Below are 11,098 nucleotides of genomic sequence, written 5' to 3' on the forward strand. Positions count from 1 at the left end.
GCAATCTCCTGATTTAATGGAGGTGTGAGAAGTGACAACGAGGTTAACACTGACATTTTTGATGTTAATAATATAAAAACATAATTCTTAACCAGCTGGGCAACTAGAAGAAATGACAAGCTAAAAGTAGTGGAAATATTCAGACATGTATGTTATATTTGTGTCCAGATTCTTTGTAATTGTGTTTTGTGAAGACATAAGTGAGTAAACTGTTGAAAGGGTAATTGTGAAATTAAAAAGTGAAAAAATAAAACACGTAGGGTATAGTTCTTGCAAGAATGGGGGTTCTATATCAATGTGGTCCACAGTGTTCAATGAAGAATTTTGGCCAGGAGGTGTCTATTTAAGTCGATTTAGATACCCACATAAAGGGTTTACTGAAGCCTCAAAGGTGACTTTTTGTTTTGGAAACGGACAAAAAGAGAACACCATAAACCTAGGTCTGAACCAGGAAAACTTCACAACAGGGTTTAACCACAACCTAGGCCTTCATATAGTATAAAAGAACTCAGTAAGCACAGAGTGTGTTTCAGTAAATTTTGATCCCCAATATATGCAGTGCCTTTCTAAAAAAAAAATGTTAATTGAAAAAGTTATCGTTGACTTGAACTTAGATATACTATGTTTATCGGAACATTGCCTTTCTTCTGAGAAACTAAATGAGTACTCAAACATTGGTAGCCTAACTCTGGCTTATTGTTACTGCTGATCCTCAAGGATTCATGGTATTGTAGTAGCTATTTATTCTAGGTTATCTATCACCTACACAGATTAAGATAATTGACAGGATCATTTTTTTTTGTAATGGAAAAGTGTTGATCTATGTGAATCAACACAGTGGAAATTGTCTATAGAGACTTAAATCTTTTTCTTCTCACATCAAGAACAGAATAAAAATGCCCAAAGTGTTTAAACCTCTGCCCCATCTATGGACTTAGAACTCAAATCAAAATAACTGACCCGACTTGACATAGCAATTGTTTGGATGTTTTCTTCTTTAGATCAGATATTAGTTTAAGAAATTTCCATTTTACCGATCATTTGGGAAAATTTGTTGTATTAAGTAATGTAGAGTTAGCTTCAAATTGTGATAGAAATACTTACATCGTCTATAAAAAATGGGTCTAATAATATTAATGATACTTTAAATGGGGAAAGCTTGTCTGAAGTTTTCCTTTCTGAAAGCATTGATGATAACTTTGAGAGTTTTGTAACTATTATTAAGACGTACTGCATGGATTCTAATAAGATTTTCTGTAGTTCACAATTTGGTTTTAGAACAGGTCTCTCCACAACCAATGGCTTAATAGCTGTCACTTGTTATGACCTCAGTAAGACCTTTGACTTCGTTTGATCTTAAAGTGGTTGCTTGCTTATGCCTTGACGAATTGTGTTGAAACTAGTACCATTGGAATCGCAATAAAATTATCCCAATAGTTGGTGTCTAGTACATTTTTTATAACTATAACGGTTTTTTGTTATATGACTTTTATAGTTTTCAACAGACACCAATTTGCTAATATTAAAAAATAACACAGTTTTTCCTCTTACCTATTCAAGATTATGTGCCAAATTTGGTTTGTTTAGCTTTACTAATTTTAGAGATAGTAATTGGTTAATAAAAAATACAACATGGCAGCTAGCAGCTAAACAAAGTGGTAATCGGAAAAAAAGCTATTCTTCATTTTTAGCATAGAATCACACACAGAATTTGAAAATACATAGCCAGCCCAACCTTTTTGTTACACCCTGTATAATGCAGTGTTGCCATCTATACCTTAGAAATAATGAATATTACAGAACTTTGCTCAGAAATAAAGTTCACCACAATACTATAAGAAGTAGCCATTTTATAAATTTAACTCAACTTCTGTATACACTAGGTTAATAAATAAGTTGCTAATTAAAATGAAAACATTAAGTGGCTGTTCTTTTAAATCAAAACTTTACAATTTCTTGCAAAGTAATACTTTTTATTCATTAAATGAGTTTTTATTGAGCCAATGGACTGAAAATTACTTTTTTCACTGGTAACAAATACATTTTAACACAAATTGTACTGACCAGCCTATGTATTTCCTTGAAATATTTTGTGACCAATAAACTGTTCTGCAAAGTAACATAGAAATTCTGAATCCATGATTTCAACTTACTGTTGCAATAAAAACAACCAGGAATTATCTTACCTTTATTCACTCATAACCTTTCTGTGATCATGACAAAAAATGTTAAAAAGTTAAAGAGATGTTAAAAAGTTATGAACAAGGAATTAATTGCCCTATTGGGGTAGAAACTGTGCTGGATGGAGGGCATGTGTTTACATTTGTATAGAAAGGGTGCCTTGTTTATTTGTCTATTGAGGGGTCTGCTCTTTAGCATCACATGGTTCAGAGATCTCCAACAGCAAAACAGTCAACTTCTATTCACAAAGAGTTTCAAAACCCTAGCAGAGCAGTTATGTCACTTTTAAATGGTGGCTGTGGCTGCCATGTTAGATTTACTTTACAAAAGTTATAACAAATATGTATAATACTACGGTACTACAACAGTTGTCAAGTTGTCTTATATTACCTTTTCTGAAAAGCAGAGAACATTATTCTTGTAAATAATTTGGCTATACTTTAATAATAAGGCTAGTACAAAACAGTATAATATATCCAAATATGATTTAAAATTATTTGTACACACACAATACACCTAGAGAATATTTTCTTTCCTAAATTAAAAAAAAGTCCAAGTAAGATCAAATATGCTGAATTTTATTTCATTTTTTAATTTTAGAATACTGCAAAAAACTAATACAATGTGTATAATCTTTGGATTACAGTTTAATAATTCTGAGGATCAAATTTATGGGATTTGAGGGAATTGCACTTACTGTTGTACTTTCATAAGCTACATCTTACAGGGTGGGAGGTAATAGTTGTCTAATAGAACAAGTATAATGGTACTGAAAGGAATACAAAAACCAAAACTACAAATTTATTGTCAAAAAAAGGTGTCTCTCAAGGTTCTGTACTGGGCCCAATTTTGTTTGTACTATTCATTTCAGATCTTCCACATTACTTTGTAAATTTATGCTATCCCATCATGTACGCTGACGATTCTGTTCTAATAAGTGGCAATAATGTCCATAACTCCACTGAGCTCTTGGACATCAACACCAACAGACAATATCCTTTATTAACAATATCATCAAGCCATGTTACAGAGTCAAACAGGTTTTACAAGTGAATTCTATTATTAATGAGATATCTATTTAAGATTCATCATTCCATGAGAAAAACCCATCAAGTGTTGCCAAGTTTATGCATGATCTTGCAGCCAACACTGTATGTTTCTCTTAATAGATCCTGGGTGATCTTATCTTTCAGGTGATCTGGTAGTTTATTGAACAGTTTAATTCCTGCATATGATGGCTTTTTTAACAATGCTGTTCTATGGACTGGTAGATTGTAATAATCTGCTTGTCTAGTGTAATGGCAGTGTAGGTCTCTTTGTTTTAGAGGATCCTTAGTTATGCAGTAAAGAATGGTTTCTAGGATGTAAATGGATGTTATTGTCAATATTTTCCAGTTTTTTTTTAATGTTTCTGCAGCTCTTTCTAGGTCCTAATCCAGCCATTAACCTTACTGCTTTTTCTGCATTACCAAAACTCTGTGGAGACTGCCACCACTTGAAGAAGAACCCCAGACTGCTGTTCCATAACAGAGGTGGCTTTCGAATAACGCTTGATATGCTATTCTCGTGACGTTACGAGTACTAGTTGTCTTGGTTCTCTTTAATGCAAATATCAGAATGAGCATGGCACAGCAGTATTGTATCAACAATTATCTTATTTTTAACTCCTCCAAGAGAAAACTAATAACATTAGGAAGAGTAAAATTAAATTACTGAGCCTCTAGATCTACAAAGGGTTGAAGCAACCAAGCATCTGTGTATAATATCGGATGAACATCTGCCTTCGAAGCGTCACCAAGCATCTGTGTATAATATCGGATGAACATCTGCCTTCGAAGCGTCACCAAGCATCTGTGTATAATATCGGATGAACATCTGCCTTCGAAGCGTCACCAAGCATCTGTGTATAATATCGGATGAACATCTGCCTTCGAAGCGTCACCAAGCATCTGTGTATAATATCGGATGAACATCTGCCTTCGAAGCGTCATATTGGCAAGCTGAGTTCTTAACTCAGTTCCGTTGTTTTTTTTTTTTATTGAAAATAATACAAATTGGAAGTACACCAACAGCAACTAAAATGGCATATTATGTCCTCTTTGCATCCCATATTCGTTACGGGATATTTCTCTGGAGAAGCTTTTCACTTGATAATCTCAAAAGAATCATTGTTATACAAAAGTGCACTGTGTGGGTCCTGGCTGGCCATCAATCTCGGGATAGCTGTCGAGTGCCTTTATGGCCCTTGACATTCTGACAGTGGTTTCTATCAACATCATCAAAGTCATCATGTTCTGCGACTTCATATTAGGTCAGAGGAATTTTTTCTTTGTATTCAAGACTTTGTATGAAATTTTGTGATCACTTTTATTAAATATATTTTCAACTTTGTGACTTATTTCTCTAACATATATTGTGGTAATAAATTTGTAAGTGCAGACAAATTGTTCAGGTTTTTTCTCTTTTTATTTTTAAACAAAATATGATTAAACAAACATGTCTAACACGCTAAGAATAAGCGTAGACTTGTAGTAGGATATTATTGGGACATCCTGTACTAGGCAAAGCCAATACCAACAGTGCTCGAGTACCTCAATCTACTGAGAAGCCTCACACTATGGTTCCTCATGACAACCAAGGAACTTACTACGCATAGTTAGTAATAGCAGTGTTTTTGTTCTTTATTTTTGTATGTATTAATACCTCCCGTAGAGACGAAGAGGGTAGATTCCAATCCACGAAACATTGTGTTATACCTTTTGTAACCTATAACGATGGCAAATGTCCGAAACCATCTTATCCTTTCAATCCTTCCATCGTCAATAACAAACTTTGAACTAAGAATAGCAGTATAACTTATGTGGTAATTCGGAGCAATTACTTGGTCAACCCCAAACTTTTTCATATTTTACTACGGTCATAAGGATGTTCTCAGAAAGCAAGAAACATATAATTCAAGCCCCCCAAGGCCGTCCTACAGGTTGCCGAGCGATAAGAAACTTCAAAGTCCACGCGATAACAGTGGCTTGCGGGAGACGCGCGGAAGGCTAGTTAGGTTAGGTTAGGTTAACATATTGAGTGTTTGTGGAGAGAAGTGTGGGGAAACGTTCCAAGGTTCGGCAACACAAAACACCATTTATTGGCCACTTTGCTGAGTTCATGTTCAAACGGAAACATAACGATTACAAACAAAGACTACACCATTTGTTTCGGGCTATCGGTGAAGTTTACAACGGGGAATCATCGCAACAGAACACTGATCCAGTTGCCGCTGAATCAGATGAGGACGTTGAACCCGGCGAGTAATGAGGTAATTTCTATTTGTATATAGCATATATTAACTTTCCGGGGCCTAAATTATGTTTTTTTAATTTCACATACATCTCTAGATTATCGTAGTAATGTGAAAAAGTTTGGGGTTGACCAAGTAATGGCTCAGAATTACCCTTTAATGCTAGATTTGAGATAAGTGAGTATGGTTGATAAAAAAATAATTTGCCTACTTTAGATTTTTTACTGTTGATTTTTGTTTACTATATTTTCAGTGTTTATATTATTTTTATGTTTTAAATTAAACTATTCATTTCCTTGCAAACTTTTATTCTTTCAATACTTCAGTGGTGACAAGAACATGGATCAAGAACTTCTACAATATTTGTAATTAGGTGTTTCGACAACAAAAATAAAATAATCATACTTGTAACACTTTTAAATGAAAAGCTACAAGTGGACTAAAGTTAATAAAATGATAACTTTTTCAATGGTTTCAACTTTTGGGTTATTATCATCAAATAAAGATTGGAAATCATACTGCATACACCTTGATCAACATTTTAAAATATACAATGTAGATTCAGAAGAAAATAACTTGAATTTGTTCTATCATTGGTGGGTTCAGACACATTTAACTTGTTACAGAACTGTTGTTTGGTTGTACTGATGAAAGGTGTTAATATTAAAAGGACATTAAAAACAAACTTTCAGAGTAATTCATAACAAAAACACGTTTTAGCATATTAAAAAAAATGTTCAGAACTATCAGGACAATTTGTACTGAATGAATGACAAATCTATGTTAAATTAAAACCATTCTTATAATTTTAAATCCATCAGATCGGATTATGACCAAACAATTAGTTGATGTTACATTAGAAATGTTAATCCTTCACTCGTTTCATGATTCTGACTGCACTCAAGACTTGCCTATTATTCTCCCATTAAGTGATCAATGTTTTTTAAATCGCATCTACGTTTGACACTAGTCAAGTTATTGAAGAAAAAATTACTGAAATAGAAAACAGTGTTCATTCTGATGTTTTACAAGTATACACCACAAGTCGGAAACATTTCTGATATCCATCGTGGTATTTACAGTACAGAATCCTTGCCCATTATGCCATATTCCTGATACATAAACCAAATGTTTTATCGAATCAAGTCAAAGACAAATTTATTTCAAAATAGCAAGATGTGCCTAATTTTTATAAATCATGTTGTTGTTTTTGTACTCATTGAAGAAGCTGTCAATTTTAAAAAGCAATTTGTAACAACTGTGAGAAATTGGGTTGTGTCTTTAGTCTATTTTTCTTAGTCAAAACTTGAAGTAAACTAAATTGAAGAAGTACATTCTCTTTCTCAAACACCCCATCACACAAACAAAACTCTAGGTATTTCGTGGAACCAAGAAGGGTATTTTTCTTAGGCTATTTTGAATTGTATAGCCTGCAGAAGTTTGATTTTGTAAAGAGAAAAAGCTTTACTCCATGACTAACATTGGTCCTAATTTAAGTTCAGCTAGGCTACTCATGCTAATCTAATCTTTTAACTCTATAGGTTAGTAGCCAACCTAAATTAGCATTGGCTGCAATTGTTGAGTTGTCTTATCTCCCAATAAATCAGAGCCCTAGGTCTAGTTTGAACCGTATAAAATTATCCACATAGCAAATCAGGGAATTTACTCTGTATAAGGGATGTTTGCAACAGTTTATAGGGACTTCTACTGAAAATAGTGTCTATCATGATAATCAAAGCTAAATAAATACAAAAAAGTAAACAGAATGCATCATAATACCTGTTCTGGTCCTTTCTGCGGTACCGTATCACATCGGCATTTCACAAAATGCAAACTTTTATTAAAAAATTACACATACTATAACGCTAGAACTCATCTATCTCGATATTATATTTCATCTGTTACTGTCACCAACAAAAATTGGACAATAGCATTAAGATTTAAATCAAGAACCACTCCCTTGAAACTAACTTCCCTTGTTTTGACTCAATTGCCGTTTGCCATACACAAAAAACAGACTATCCCAACCCCCTAAACACTTCACGACACTCATCTGTCTGAACGAGACGAGACTGAGTGAATTAATTGGATCAGAATGAGATGCTAGTTTAAGGGTAGCCAACCATACAAATGACACAGTGAACTGTTCGCTACAATCATATATTATAAGAAAGTCTGTTTAGAGTATCTTAAACATTTTTAAAGTAGATACGAAATATAGCCTATCCACTAAAATAAAAGAGACAAATTGCCTTCTTGTATTTTCTAATTCATCCCATTCAAAAGCATAGTTTGTTTGTTATTGAACTATTGTCATTTTATCCGCTGTTGTTTCTGTTATTGATATTATGTTACGATTATTATTAATATTTGAATTTTCATACTTTTTACTAGTATTATTCGATATTAATGTCCTTGCCATTTATTGCTATCCTTAGCTTAAATTATTAATTTTATATACTCCAATATATTATAGACTGCTATCTTTACTCTCTTTTTATTGTTAAAAAAACTTGTTACAGTTAAATGTAAATGAGGCTGTTTCATTGATCCTTTTGTATAAAAAAGAAAAAATAAATTTACTCATGTCTCAACGTCGCACAGATGTTTCATCCATGTCATTTTATTTTTTTATTAAATAGACCTTTAAAATGACAAGTCACAAGATAGAGGCTGCAATTTGAAATTTTAAAGTTACTCCCTTCTACCCTCCTTTGAAAAGGTGGGTAGTTTGCTATCCTCCAAAAAAGTATTTTAATGAGTATGGTAGGTAAACATTGTACATCGATATCTCAATCCGTTTGGAATATATTTAGGCGTATCAGTACTTAATGCACACCCTGTATGTAATTAATAGTGTCTCCACATCAGAGTTGAACTGTGGAGCATGCTGGTTGTAGGTGTTTCTATTCAAAGAGAATCCAATGTTCCAAATAAAAAATAGTTTTAAATTTTAGAATTGTGACCATTGTATCGTATTCCCGAACTATTGTTTCATAATTTCTGTTACATCAACTTGTAACCCAAAATAAATACATAGCGGTGCAGAGTGAAACGTAAAACATATAACAGCAGTTACATCACGATCACTCAATTGCAGCAAAGAAAGAAGAGAAATACGCATATGATAAATGACCAGTGTTTGTACATAAACGTTAAATATGACTCATATAGTCCAGTCTGTATTATTTGTTACAGTTATAATTATGAGTGATTTTCTCCTGTACATCAATTTTTGATGTAATATTATGTGATAATGGTGATTGCTGTGAATAAAATAATCAATTATTACGAATGTGTCATGTTTATCCTGTCATCCTGTGAGAAGAATGATATTAACATGGTGGGGTTCTAACAATCCATGTATACAAACGTTAGTCCACAATGAGGTTGTGAGAGTTAAAACTTTTAAGGCCGGTATCGACAGTGCGAGGCTGCTCGCTGCCAATGCCTCGTGCCATCTGCCTCAGGGTGAGCTTTTCAGCTAGCAGCTAGTTTGTAACCACGAATGCTCACTGCGAGCACGCGAACCACTCGCATTCGTAGTGAAGACAGTCGGGACAATTTGTTTTTGAAGTGAAAAACTTCTTTAGGGCGCGTTGAGCGTTTTGGTAGAGGGTAAAATCCTCGGTTCGCGTCACCGACATGCTAATGATACTAACCTGCATGAAAAAGTCAGTCTCGCTGTGTTTTTTTAACCGTAGACTTGGCCGCGGACTACTAACCTGCATGAAAAAGTCAGTCTCGCTGTGTTAAAACTGTCCCGGCGGAGTATGAAAACAGACTGCGAAAATCAGTGACCTTTACGGCTTCCTCTCGCGATTTAAAAGTGAAGCCAATGTCGTACAATTCTGTAAGATGCGTCAAATTAAAGCTCCTAATATTGCCAATCTATTGGTTACATTTTTAAAATATTAAAAAAATTTCGAAATAATTTTGATTATTGTTTACATTTTACATAGCGTTTACAATGACAAGAAAAAAGTAGTAAGCGAGGATTTTTTTATTTTTTGGTCAGACAAAATTTGTCAGCGAGAAAGTTGTGTGAAAATAGATGAATATTTTTTTTGTAATTTATCATTTTTTTATTGGAAGTTTAGTTTAGCCTGTAGTAGCGTATGAAGTGATGAGTGATCGTTTCTGCCGGAACTGTAGTTGGCGCATTGGCTCACTGATACCGTATTAACTCAATAAATTAGTTTAATTGTGCAATAAAAATACCTTTACGAAAGAACCAAGTTAATTTAACTAATTTATTAGTTTTAAAAATATTGTGGGTTTAATTGTTATTGCAATTATATACTTTATCCGTAGCAATAACTGTATTAATTTACAACGGTGTTTCAACTCACTGTTGTTCACTCGGTGTTTACTCACTTGTATTCTATGTTTAACTAACTATTAATATTGAGCAATTACAAACATATTTTTATACAGATAAATGAATATAATGAAAACAACGAATATATTTTTTAAACATTTTTAATATTTGTACGAATATTTGTATTTAAAATTTAGCATTATTCATTTCAATTATATTTTTAATATTTAACCTCTTCATCATGAAATGAGTATTTATTACGGTATAAGATTTATCTTACTAGCGTGGTAAAATAGATTTCTAGTTATTTGATAATATTTTTTTTCGTGGATTTTAAAAAATTGGTAAATTAAAAACGCGTCATATTTTACAATTACAGATGTACTGCTAATATAACGTATTGTTAATTACTCTCAACTTAATAGTTCCGTTTTTCACTTCTATCGGCAGTCCCACGACTGCTACTGTTTTTTTTTAGAAAATGCGCTAGTTGCTGCCGCTGCTTTTATTGTGATGGGCGACGACTATCAGGAAATTAACTACAGAAAAAGCTACGTAAACCCCGTTGGTGGGTCAAAAAAATTTATCGAAATCGGTTCAAATATGTGAACAGACTCCTAGAAGACGTGAGGTTCGAAGAAGACGTGAGGTTCGAAGAAGACGTGAGGTTTCGAAGAAGACGTGCCAAATTTTCTTGCGAATGTCCAAGCAAGATTTGAACATTTTATTACATTGATAGAGCCTAATTGTCTGATCATTTCATGATTATCCATGATGACAGTTTTCGTTGTGGAGGTTTGTTGGTTTGCAGTGCAGAATTGTGTCTTGTACGGTGCGAGGCAGACAGCGCAGGTATCCACATTGACGCACAGCTCGGAGCGAGGCACCTTTGAGCACTGCTCTAAAACCGACAAGCACACGGCTCACCTCACATTGTGTGACGCGAACGCCTCAGCGAGCAACCCCGGTATCCACAGTCCGAGGCAAAGCCGAGCATTCGCCAAGAGGCATTTGCAGCGAGCAGCCTCGCACTGTCGATACCGGCCTTTAGCCTAGACATTTACTTAAAGGGACATTCAATGCTGTCTTCCTTCGAACCGATATTTTGTATCGCTACGGTATAGAAATTAAAGTATCTAAAACTAATATTATCGGATTTATAATATCGATAACTTTAGTATCGTACGTGACGGTATCGAACAAATTACAAGTAATCAACATCTAAATAATTGTTTATTTTTAGGTTAGCATACATTATAACAGCACAAAAACATTTGTCACTAACTATAATTCCACGTGAAAAT

At 33.8% G+C, this 11,098-nt stretch overlaps 1 protein-coding gene across 1 annotated transcript in view; it reads right to left on the reverse strand.

Moving 5' to 3' along the window:
- The window catches only part of LOC124355385 (dystroglycan 1), a 62,788-nt gene extending 55,246 nt beyond the window's left edge, over positions 1 to 7,542 (reverse strand). The window contains 1 exon segment of the mRNA XM_046806508.1: positions 7,253 to 7,542. The gene's annotated coding sequence lies outside the window, so the exon portion shown is untranslated.
- Positions 7,543 to 11,098: the final 3,556 nt, after the last annotated feature.

This window comes from Homalodisca vitripennis, chromosome 2 (assembly GCF_021130785.1).
Source record: "Homalodisca vitripennis isolate AUS2020 chromosome 2, UT_GWSS_2.1, whole genome shotgun sequence".
NCBI lineage: Eukaryota > Metazoa > Arthropoda > Insecta > Hemiptera > Cicadellidae > Homalodisca > Homalodisca vitripennis.